Below are 12,349 nucleotides of genomic sequence, written 5' to 3'. Positions count from 1 at the left end.
ACTTTACATCCTGTTCATATATCTATTCTAGTTCATATATCTACTGTATTGGTTCACTTCAAGTGCAAAATTTAGAAACGGCACACCATCGGTGCATAGTGGTTGATCTAAGAAACTAGTAACCTTATGCCTATACAGTTACTGCTTATGTGTTTATGGGTGCCATGAAATAATTCCCAGTGCTGCTTTGTTCCCACACCCACTCGTTTGGAAAGGAAAATTGTATGAGTATCTAATAAAGCAATGGGATGGGCACAGTTAAGGTTTTGGCTCACATGTTCACACATCCATATACACACAGTCAGAAAACTGTGTGTCTCACAAAAACAGTCACACAGGCGCATCCCTGTCCTCCTGCCAGTAATGAAACAGATAATAAGCTACTTCACGCTCTGCTGTGGCAAAACCAAAATCAAAACCCTGTTGATTTAAGAATCAAAATGCGTACACTCATGCGTTTTTCATCTTCCATGCTCCGTAGCAATGATGAGGTAGAGCTTTACTGTGTGTGTGTGTGTGCGCGCGCGCGTGCGTGCTGTTGCTGAATATCAAAAGACTGGGGAGCAGACTGTGCGTTTTGCTAGGCGGCGTTGAGAATCCATTCCTCGCGCCTCCCACCTCATTTCAGCTCTCTGTATTTCCAAGAAATGATTCTCTCACTGTGAGACTGATGTTGTCACAGAGAGAATTTTGGAAATTTTCTGAAGTTATGATGAAAGAACAAAGATGTAAACAAACCATGCGGACATTATGATGTTTGAAAGAGACCAAAAAACAGTGAGAACAAAGTATAAATGGAAACTGTCACTGCAGTGTGTTTAGTGTAAAATAGTTTCCAGGTCAGCTGTATGATTTGGGACTGTTAAAATGTATTACTAGAATCAACAACCAAAGGCTTTTGAAGTTATTATCTTATTCAATAACATGCAATAAAAAGATTTAACATTTTCAGGATAGTAATTATTTTTACATAAGTATTTGCAAATAAATTTGCAGTCTGAGCTACAACCACTTGCACATTTTTTGTGCTTTTGCTTTGCAGTTGTTTTCTAATTCATAGCCTAAAATAATGAACATATTATCCTGTTGGGGGAGCCTATACACTGTGTAAATACAGAGTAGTTTAAGTTAGATAACACTCACTGACAAACTTCATGTTAAAACAAACACAACAACAATTTTTTACTCATCTAATTTTCAACTATCCTCTAAGTTTTATATTGTATGTTTTTATAACATAAATTCTGTCATAAAGTTTAGGAACACAACAACCTTCAATCTGAAATTATAATGAAGTTGAACAACAAAAAACATAAAAACATCAGTGAAGACACAATGTACTTTAAAACGACAACTGAGTGCATTTGTAAATGTATTTGGTTTTGTGTAAACACCAAAGGGTTGTGCAAAGGGTGACCTACAAAAATATATGGAGGGGATCTGTTATTTTCACATTTGGCATAGCTTTTAATACAGTCTCCAATACGGATGTCACGGACTAAAAACAAAGGAAGCCCTCACGTTTCTGTAGCAGCTCTGATGTCAGTGACAACAGGATATTGTCAAAAAAAACTCTTGGATTTTCTTGCAAGTGACATCATTTGAGAAAGAGAAAATCCAGCCATGCTCACTTTGCCCCATGTTGCAGTAAGCGAGAATTTAAGAGGACAGGAGCATACTTTCACCCAAAGCATCAGAAATCTCTCGTGTTTGTTTAATCTCAGTATCTTTTGATCTTAGCAGCCCATCAGTCATGGGCAACCAAAGACACATATTGGAGTCTGTTCATTCCTGAGATAGTTTTATTGCACTCTCCACAGTTTCCAGCATGTCAGGTTATTTGAACAGCAGCATCTTGTTTCTATTTCTATCTAGTTTTATTGTTTCTATAAAATGTGGTGTTATGATCTCAGTGGGTTGATGTTTAAATCTTGGCACCTAGTTCAGCTGAGTCATAAACGAGTATTTTCATCTTTAAAGACCAGTTTAACCTACGTATTGTTTTCTGAATGGTTTGTCTTATTTTCCTGTTCGTCATCTGTGCTGCCTGAAGTCGCTGTGAAAGTCACTCACAAGCATAGTGTTTGGTGTGGAATGAGCTAAAAATGACCCACTACTCAGTGAACTATTGCAGACCAACTTTATGAACAAATGACAGCCACTGTAGTCCAAAAGATCACTACCTTCACAAAAATCCCAACATAACTGTGTGTAATATGTAAATGCTCTACATCTGAATAACCTCCAGGGGGTGCCCGTATAGTTAGATAGAGCGGACAGCCTAAATGCCGAAAGTCTGCTGCAGGGGCTTGGCTTTTCAACCCTGGGCTACTGCATCCTGCTCTCTGTCCTTTCTTTCTTATATTCTACTGTCCTGCCACAAAAACAATAAACACCAAAAATAAATATTCAAAAAAGAATATGGTGTAGGATTTAAAGCACATTTCATACTTTACTGCATTTTCAAAAACTCACACACTGACAGTTTAAGGAAGCTAGAATTATTCTGATAATACAGAGACATATTCATAATTTCCACTAGTGTAACACAATGCCAAATTGAGCCCCGATGGTTCTTTTGAAACATTTTAAGATTGTTAATTTAGCTAATGTTCTGTTTTAGCTAGTTTAAGGTGAGGGTCCCAAATACAAATTAATCTGATAGATTCTAATGTTACAATGACATCATAGAACGTGCATCTTACACATTATATCTAACAGTACAAAGTGGAGTTCTCTCAAATGACCAGAAATAAACCAGAAATAAGAAAAACAATTTGCCACTCTTACTGTGAGCTCTTGTCATTTAAAAACAATTCTTAATGGCCACACCCAGTGACCAAGAAATAAATACATAATAAAATCGGACTGAAGCCACATATCTGTGCTTTTCTTCAGGATTTATTATAATCAACTAAAATGTTTCAAAATTGTAAAAAAATAAAAACTGCAGGATAGGCTAAATGTAATTCCTACAGAGGACGTGTCCTTCATGTTTTAAATATAACATCCTTCTTTGACAGCTGTGCCATTGTGGTACTGGAACAGTCGGTCAAGTCTGGCTGCATTAATCCAGGTGTATGTGTGTTATGAGCCACTCGTCTTTCTCCAGTGAGGGATTGAATTAGAGGAAGGATAGCTTTCAAGTAGGGATTAGGCTAAAGCCAGGTCTCTCAGGGTCATTATTCAATAGCCAGTGAGTGGCATCAGAACCCCTAAAACCCAGCTGAGAGCAGGCAGAGAGTCACTACTCCATCTGTAATGAAAGGACAAGAGCACAGGAGTGTGCTTCCATAAGTGTGCTGGATAGTTCATTGTTATTAGAGAGCTGGGGACAATAACAACAATAACTTTGAAAAACTTTCTTTGGAAGACAGAGAAAGTCACTAAACAGTTGACTCAGGCTTTCTATAATGTCTGTCATTTCCATGTGTAGATGTCTGCATACCAGATCCACTATTCAAACTCTAGCATACCCAGCTGATATAGCTTTGCTCTTCTAATTGCACAAACTAATCTAATAAGCACAAACAAGCCCATAGAGTAGCTCAAAACTCAGTTCACACCAAATGGTAACATGGTTACCTGAACCAGATTAAGCTTTTCTTTCTTAAATTCACCAACAAAGCTCATACTCAAGGCTGATTTCATGTGAAGTGCTCGTTTTCTTTATCGCAAGGTTGTCAACCAATGTAGCAAATTAACACTGGAAAGTAAGGCTAGAGGAAGATGAGTTAGTAGTCAGTTAATACGTTTTTTTTTTTATTATTGTAGGAAGAGTGAGGCCAATGCTGCAATTCTAGGCAAAAAAAGAAAGAATATTTAGTAGTTGATTTCAATAATGTATATTTCTCATATTAGATTTCAGTATTTTACATGGGGCTCTACACTCTATTTCAAAGGGAATACTTTTTACTTTTTTCATGTAAATGATATGAAGACCTTTTAAGATGTTAAACATTAAGCTAGTAACAGTATATTTGGGTTTAACTGAAACAGCGGATAAGTTGATAATTAACTAATAATTATTTCATAATTATTTGAAACATTTTACTTTCAGGCTTGTCAAAAATGAGAATATTCTACTTTTCTGTGTAATTATTCTGTGGGATTTCTGGGGAAGATTATTTAGAAAGTTAGCAAGTCATTGCAGTTGGTTAAAAGAGTTGATTTCCATTTAGACTTCATTACTGACATTTAAATTTGTTTGGGGAACTCATTGCACAACACTGCTTTACCATTTTAGCTGTGGTTTTGATGTCTGCCTTTACACCAATTAACATAATGCTGTGTAATTCTGTCTTCTTGTGGTGATCTCTGCCTACACTGATAACAATAACACTTCTGTAGCTTTTGTGACTCTGAAGACAAAGCATATACTGTGCGTGCGTGTATGACATATACTGAATATCTACACAGTTTGATTGATATGATGTTAAATACTGAATGCTTCACTCAAAAATTACTCATTAGTTGTCAGTAATTCTTATCTAGCTCAAGCGATATCATTAGTCCATAATATAAAGGGTAACCAGCAATAAAAGAGTTAACCTTAAACAAAGTAAAGTGCCAAAGAACCAGAGGATCTTTTACTAGTTCAGTTTTAGCTGTTGCTGTGAATTCTTGGCCTCCTTAGATATTTGTGGTAAAGTGCAATTTGACAGAGCCAGCAGAAAGGGGGCTTACACCAGGATCAAACACAAACGCCCAACTCGTGGGTCCTTATTGCCTTTTGGCTTGTTAGGATTTTCCTGAGATTCTGGTTGCTTGGCATTCCACATAACATTAAGACCTCAGACATCTTACAATCTCTTCTGTCACACAGATAGAACCAGCTTAGAACTGCAACTGAAAAAAATGCCCAGAGATCAGGCTGGATGGATGTGTAGCGTTTCCATTTCCGGAGCTTCCTTTCCTCACGTGGCAGTGAGTTTTTACCTGGAAATGTTTTAATTAAACAAAATCAATAAGGTGTGTTTGGTTAAGTCCATTGATAGAGAGGTATCAACTTAAACAAATAGCTCTTTTATCTTTGGATCAATTTGGGCCTTCTAACTGGGGACACTGTCAGGTTTTCATATAACATATAAAGAGAGATATAGGTTGTAAGTCAGAAAAAATTTAAATGAAAAGTAAAAAAGGGCACAAAAATGATTATTGTATTAATATTTACTGCAATACTAACTCTGCACACATAATATAATACTGATATAATTAGATTTAACTTGTGCATGTTATAATTAAAAACAGTGTAACTCAACAGAGGTCATCCACCTGGGACTGGACACACACACACACACACACGCGCGCAAACAAACTTAGTTGTCAGCACGTACTGTATGTATATATTATTCGGATGAATGGATGGATAATTGTGCTTCATAATTGAAGAATGTTCGAAAGTCGCAAAAGTTTACATGAAAAATAAGCCAAAAAGTACATAGTAGTAGCTATTTCCCCTTTTTCATCCTATAACTGAATTTTCTTGACACTGGTTCTGAGTAGCAAGAGAAGAGGAAGCAGAGCATGGGGAAGTGTTCAAGCTGTTAATACTGATACAGCAAGTACTTTGCATCGTCATTGCTGCATAAAGATCAAAACCACTACACAAACACCAAAAAGTGTACTCCCTGCACCAACCAAAATAAAAAAAAGTACCAAATGTTCTAGTTTTTAATCATAGTAATACATAATTTAATTAATTTTTCATACTGTTACGATATAAATAATGTTCTGAAAATGATACTATAAGGAATCCTTTTGCTGGTAATAACTGAAATGAGTAAAGAAAATAAACAGCCTATTTATGCAAGATAATTCATAATTTCATTGGGGGGGTTTATATTGGTTGGGTCTGATTATTTGGGGGGGGGGGGGGAATCTCAATACATTTCTGAGTTGGCTTACCACTTCGATAGTAGTCTGTAATGACAAAATTTGTGCTCAATTATATTAAATAATGCAGTATTATATAATATTATATCCACTTCTTCCAATAGGTTAACTTAAGTCACATTGCAATATATATAAAAGATCAAACAACCTCAATTTTACCATCTTTTAAACAAGAAAGAATGGTTACTTTAACTCGTTTAAGCATCACAACAAAAAAGAAAAAAAGGAATTGGCTACACACACACATACAAATCATACATGTATGTGCGTATGTCTTATGACTTCACTTCATGATTTTTTGTTAACAGCTGCACAAATAAACAAATGCAAACAGTGAAAAATTATGTGCGTACAGATTCATCATAATTACAGTGGGGCAAAAAAGTATTTAGTCAGCCACCGATTGTGCAAGTTCCCCCACTTAAAATGATGACAGAGGTCAGTAATTTGCACCAGAGGTACACTTCAACTGTGAGAGACAGAATGTGAAAAAAAAATCCATGAATTCACATGGTAGGATTTGTAAAGAATTTATTCGTAAATCAGGGTGGAAAATAAGTATTTGGTCACCTCAAACAAGGAAAATCCCTGGCTCTCACAGACCTGTAACGTCTTCTGTAAGAAGCTTTTCTGTCCCCCACTCATTACCTGTATGAATGGCACCTGTTTGACCTCATCATCTGTATAAAAGACACCTGTCCACAGCCTCAACCAGTCAGACTCCAAACTCCGCCATGGCCAAGACCAAAGAGCTTTCGAAGGACACCAGGAAAAGAATTGTAGACCTGCACCAGACTGGGAAGAGTGAATCTACAATAGGCAAGCAGCTTGGTGTGAAAAAATCAACTGTGGGAGCAATCATCAGAAAATGGAAGACATACAAGACCACTGATAATCTCCCTCGATCTGGGGCTCCACGCAAGATCTCATCCCGTGGGGTCAAAATGATCATGAGAACGGTGAGCAAAGATCCCAGAACCACACGGGGGGACCTGGTGAATGACCTGCAGAGAGCTGGGACCAAAGTAACAAAGGTCACCATCAGTAACACACTACAACGGCAGGGAATCAAATCCCGCAGTGCCAGACGTGTTCCGCTGCTGAAGCCAGTGCATGTCCAGGCCCGTCTGAAGTTTGCCAGAGAGCACATGGATGATACAGCAGAGGATTGGGAGAATGTCATGTGGTCAGATGAAACCAAAGTAGAACTTTTTGGTATAAACTCAACTCGTCGTGTTTGGAGGAAGAAGAATACTGAGTTGCATCCCAAGAACACCATACCTACTGTGAAGCATGGGGGTGGAAACATCATGCTATGGGGCTGTTTTTCTGCCAAGGGGACAGGACGACTGATCCGTGTTAAGGACAGAATGAATGGGGCCAAGTATCGTGAGATTTTGAGCCAAAACCTCCTTCCATCAGTGAGAACTTTGAAGATGAAACGAGGCTGGGTCTTCCAACATGACAATGATCCAAAACACACCGCCCGGGCAACAAAGGAGTGGCTCCGTAAGAAGCATTTGAAAGTCCTGGAGTGGCCTAGCCAGTCTCCAGACCTCACCCCATAGAAAATCTGTGGCGGGAGTTGAAAGTCCGTGTTGCTCGGCGACAGCCCCAAAACATCACTGCTCTTGAGAAGATCTGCATGGAGGAATGGGCCAAAATACCAGCTACTGTGTGTGCAAACCTGGTAAAGACCTATAGTAAACGTTTGACCTCTGTTATTGCCAACAAAGGTTATGTTACAAAGTATTGAGTTGTATTTTTGTTATTGACCAAATACTTATTTTCCACCCTGATTTACGAATAAATTCTTTACAAATCCTACCATGTGAATTCATGGATTTTTTTTTCACATTCTGTCTCTCACAGTTGAAGTGTACCTCTGGTGCAAATTACTGACCTCTGTCATCATTTTAAGTGGGGGAACTTGCACGATCGGTGGCTGACTAAATACTTTTTTGCCCCACTGTATATGTCGATGATAATAATGATAATTTCTACAAAACAAACACAGTAAAAAAAAAAAAAAAAAAAAACAGAAAAATTTAATCAAATCCATTCATGAAAGAGAGAGAAAAACATTAAACTATTGACTAGTCATCATCAACTGTGGCCAACACGACTAAGGAATTATAACTATAACTAGTAAATATTTGTGCTTACGTGTCTTACACAATTGTATTTTTATGTTATCGTACTTAAAGACCAGAAAATGTCTACAAGAATATTCTAAGTAGCTATGCTACTATATTTTATAGTTGAAAAACAGAAATCTCGGGATCCTTTAGTAATTGTCTAATGACTTGATGATGTCTCTGTATATGGATTACAAAAATGTTAGGTTGAAATTGTTAAATGTTGTCATTGTGTTACTTAAATTTGTAAGTCTTGGTTCAAACTGTATGATCAAAGACATTCCTTTGTTTCTGACCCCCTTCCCAGCCTGTTGAATGGTGGGGGAGGCTGCTATGTGAAGGTTCTGTTTTCTTGTTTAGTAAACTTCCTGCCTTTATGACCCCTTTGGTGAGCAAGAGGTCACACAAATGCACCCCCAAACACATACACACACACTCACGTGCACATGAATACACATACACACACGCACTTACAAACACATACACATGGGGGTTTTACAATGAGTGTTTGTGTAAACTGTGTGCCACAGAAATAAAAGGCTGCAGGGGAAGCTGGTTTTTTTGGACTCGCTTGACACCAACGGCAGAGGACTGCTGCCGTCCGGTTCCCCTTGCTAGCATGTGGAAACCGGTTGAGCTGTTCTTCTTGCTTCATTAACGGGAATAAGTCTCTAAACCAGCGGGGCCTGTGGAAGCGCAGACCCAACAAAAAATAGGATATTTTCAAAAGATAAACTCTAGTAATTATTGTATAATTAACATTACCATCAGCTATAAATGGTTCATATTTTAAATAACTTTAAATAAGGTCTTGTGGGAAAAAAACAACTATTTCTACATTTGTGATTATCTAACTGACTAACTCCTGATCTGTTTTAAAACTACTTCCACTGATGTCTCTAAGGATCGCACCAGGTCCACAGCTGGGACACAGTAAATGCCATAATGATTGCTAATACATCACAAAATTTAAATCAATTTAAGTATTAGAAAAATGTGAGGGAAAAGTAGAGAGGAAAAATACAAAAATTAGAAACTGTGACATTGAGCAGCAGCTCTTACACTCAAAAAAGTAAAATTTGGTGTTTATTGAATTTATATGACTCTAACATGTAATTTGAACACAATGAATTTATGTTTCTAAGGTGAACGTAATAAAATCATATAAGATCTACATGAAATTTACCAACTTAGCACCTCTTAAATTTATTCTTGTTGATATGACATGATAAAATCTAACAAGAGTGGTTAGCTGCCTTAAAGACTCGCGATATCACAAGATCACGTGAGATTTTAAACAACAGGAGGCAGGAAAGCACATGGTTTGCTTCGCGGTCATCTTGGAAAGGTAAGAGTGAATCTGTCTTCATCCATCAAGATGAAAATACTTTTTGCACAAAGATATCATTAGTTTGTCTATTCTTTTCAGTGATATTTATTCACATTTGGGTTTTTTTGTTTGTTTTTTTTTAAAATCTGTCTGTTTATGCCATTTTCGCTAGCTAACACGTTAGTACAACAATATAGCACAATGTCAAGCTAGCACAAGTCTAAAAGCCTAATATGAAAGACATAGCTACTTCAAATGTAGGTATTGTTTATAACTTAACCTTTGCAAATAAGCTAGTTGGGCTCTACCACAGAAACTGTTGTGATAAATACAAATTTTATGTGTGGGTTGATTAAATGTGTAAGTTTGTAAGTTGCAATTGTTGCACAGTAGTTTACTTAACAATTGATGTATGTTTTTAGTACACTGAGGAGGAAAGACCAAACATGAACTGATATTTTTTCTGTTTTTTTAATTTTTTTGAAATAAAATATTTGTCTACTTAATAAACTTAGAGACTTGCAGTGCCCTCCTGTTAAGATAACACATGTTTAATTGTGAAATGGTATTTTAGGTAAGGTGATCTTTTTTAATTTGAAATTTGTGGGACTGATTTATGTAATCTGTTTCAGGACGCAGCTGCCATCCAACCCCATAAGTGACCGTTGACGAAAGGGATCATTGGCCATCATCAAGTTTGTGATTTGAATGTAGTTGGGCTAAAAACATTGAAAGGGTCTTAGTGATTGAGTCCAGTCAATAATTACTTAGGGTTCACTTAAATGAAGATTTTCTTAAGGATCTCTATCTAGTAGATATGAGCTACTAAAACATTTTAGACTTCAGCACCGGCACATGCCACGTTACCCATGTCCACACATAAACTGCCCATGTACTTTTAAGACATTTAATGCTTTGTACATTCATTTAAGTAGAGTCCATGTTCAACAGAACACCCAGAGGTTGCAGCAATTATCAACATACAGTTGTCATTTGTGCACCTGTAGCAATCTTCCAACAGAGAAGTCTTATTTTTTACACATTGGCACTCATCTGAAAAGTAGTGAAACTGTTACTTGTATGTTTGAAAGTTGTACTTTTCACACAAATATATATGGAACATTTCATTCTCACAAGAACAGGAAACACACCCCACATACATTCAAAGATTTCAAGCCCGGTGTAGTTAAAATCACACAAGTTTCACAAGGATCCTCTTATAATCCTGAGGAAGATTCAGGTAATCAAGTTAACTCTGCAGTTTCAGCAGACAGTGCATGTACAAGTAGCAATTCAGATGTAGCTAAGAACTTGTCTGAAGTAATTGAGAAAAATTTTGCCGCAGTGTTGCTCAAGTTGGAGCATTTTGCACATGTGCCAGGCACAAAAATTGATGAGTTCTTAGAAGAACTGCACTACTTAAGTTCAGCAACACTGCCCCTCTCTATTGAAATTCTAGAAAGGGTGTTTCAGAAACACAGTGTCACAATTGAAAGGTCCATGTTAGAAGAGGTAGCCACTGCTATCTGCGCATCTAACCCGTTGCTCAAAGCGATTGAGAAGGGGGGACCCCTGAGCTCAACTTACATCCGCAACCAGTATTATAAAGAAAGCTTTAACATTGTAGAACCCATTGAGTACATTCTTGATGCCAAGGAAAAAAGGAGTTTTCAGTACGTGCCTGTACTTAAGTCTTTGCAGCAGCTCTTTGTCAGGAAAGGTGTTGTGGACAGGTTAGTTGAAAATCACAAGGCCCAGAATAGGGGGACTAGCGAACACCATACTTACAACTCTTCTCAGGATGGTTCATACTTCGAGCAAAACTGTTTTTTGTCAGGGGATGAGATGAGAATTTTATTGTGTTTATACATAGATGATTTTGAGATTTGCAATCCTTTGGGTACCTCTCGCAGGAAACATAAGCTTTGTGGCATCTACTGGACTGTGAGTAATTTGCCTATAGGCTCACATTCATCACTATCATCAATTTACTTGGCAGTCTTGTGTAAAACTGATGATGTGAAGAAATTTGGTTATTACCGTGTCATGCAACCTCTTCTTCAAGATGTGAAGACTCTGGAGCAAGAGGGAATTTTCATTCCATTACTAGGCAGATGTCTTAAAGGCACAATTCAGGTTGTTGTAGCAGATAATCTGGGGGCCCACAGTATCGCTGGTTTTACTGAGAGCTTTTCTAGTGGGTACATTTGCCGATTTTGCACAGGAACCAGAACAGAAATCCAAACAAAAGAGGTAAAATCAGGTGCATTTACACTCAGGACTAAAGAACTCCATGACTCTCATGTAAAATTAGCTCATGAGACTGGTACGAGCTGTTTTGGAGTGAAAAAGCCTTGTGTTATCAGTGAAAATATTGCCCACTTCAATGTTTACACAGGTTATCCTCCAGATATTATGCATGATCTTTTTGAGGGCATACTGCCGGTGGAGCTTGGACGCTGTTTGGCATCGCTGATATCCAATAAATATTTTAATCTTGAAACCCTCAACAAATCCATCCTGCATTTTCCATACAAATGGGCTGACAAGACAAATAGGCCACATGTGATCCCACACACATTTTCAACTAAGCCGACAATAGGTGGGAATGCCCATGAAAACTGGGCTCTGTTAAGACTGCTCCCATTCATAATTGGGCATCTGGTTCCAGAGGGTGAAAAGGCATGGCAAATACTGATGGACTTGAAAGACATTGTCGAGCTTGTGGTTGCTCCAACACACACAGATGAGTCCATTGCTTATCTTCAGGCAAAAATTTCAGAGCACAGACAAAAGCACCAAGAACTCTTCCCTGGTGTGCATCTGCTCCCAAAACATCATTACTTAGAGCACTATCCTCATCTGATAAGGATGTTTGGGCCTCTTGTAGGATTCTGGACAATGCGTTTTGAAGCCAAGCACAGTTATTTTAAGCAGGTTGTGCGCCACACCAATTGCTTTAAAAATGTGCCCCTTTCGCTAGCCA

At 37.7% G+C, this 12,349-nt stretch overlaps 1 protein-coding gene across 1 annotated transcript in view; it reads right to left on the bottom strand.

The window, feature by feature from the left end:
* Window positions 1-12,349, bottom strand: part of LOC146501934 (exostosin-1) — a 331,006-nt gene that overhangs the window by 106,375 nt on the left and 212,282 nt on the right. The window lies entirely within an intron of this gene.

This window comes from Neolamprologus multifasciatus, chromosome 15 (assembly GCF_963576455.1).
Source record: "Neolamprologus multifasciatus chromosome 15, fNeoMul1.2, whole genome shotgun sequence".
NCBI lineage: Eukaryota > Metazoa > Chordata > Actinopteri > Cichliformes > Cichlidae > Neolamprologus > Neolamprologus multifasciatus.
The sequence above is the reverse complement of the archived record's forward strand: the minus strand, read 5'-3'. Positions and strand labels throughout refer to the sequence as shown.